The sequence below is a fragment of the Penaeus vannamei genome, chromosome 23 (assembly GCF_042767895.1).
Source record: "Penaeus vannamei isolate JL-2024 chromosome 23, ASM4276789v1, whole genome shotgun sequence".
Classification (NCBI taxonomy): Eukaryota; Metazoa; Arthropoda; class Malacostraca; order Decapoda; family Penaeidae; genus Penaeus; species Penaeus vannamei.
The window spans coordinates 5,941,718-5,942,563 of NC_091571.1; positions in this window are offsets into that span (position 1 = coordinate 5,941,718).

The window sequence follows — 846 nt, forward strand, 5'->3', positions numbered from 1 at the left end:
TTTACTTTGGGTAAATATCTTTGAGTTTTTTATTTATTTTTTTCTTCTCTCTCTTTTGCACTTATTTTCTTTTTTTTCAGTAAGACGCTCGGTGTTTATAGAAGATACGTATATAGTTCTTACTGTATTGTTCAGTCTTAATGACCAGTTATATGGTATAATAATTTTTTTACAGTCTTCTATTGGTTGAACTGAACTTTCTTTGCTAAAAAGTTTTCATTTTTTAACCACTGCAAAAAGGCATTGTGTTGGTCTGTTTATGTATAGCGTTTTTCTTCCTCCATTTTTGCTTTTTATGTTAGGTAAGCAGCCAACCGTTACCGAGGGTGTGATTTTTTCTCTCTTTCTCCCTTTCTTTTTCTTTTCTTTTTTTATTAATTTCTGGAATGAACAGACGCCATCAGAAAATTAGGCCATGTGTATTTCTCCAAGAGGAATGATTAGGCAGAAAGTGTACCTTTAAACCATTGGTGGTTAAAGGTGTACAGAAATAAATTCGTTAACACTCTCTCTCTCTCTCTCCCTCTCTCTCTCTCTCTCTCTCTCTCTCTCTCTCTCTCTCTCTCTCTCTCTCTCTCTCTCTCTCTCTCTCTCTCTCTCTCTCTCTCTCTCTCTCTCTCTCTCTCTCTCTCTCTCTCTCTCTCTCTCTCTCTCTCTCTCTCTCTCTCTCTCTCTCTCTCTCTCTCTCTCTCTCTCTCTCTCTCTCTCTTTCTCTCTCTCTCTCTCTCTCTCTCTCTCTCTCTCTCTCTCTCTCTCTCTCTCTCTCTCTCTCTCTCTCTCTCTCTCTCTCTCTCTCTCTCTCTCTCTCTCTCTCTCTCTCTCTCTCTCTCTCTCTCTCTCTCTCTC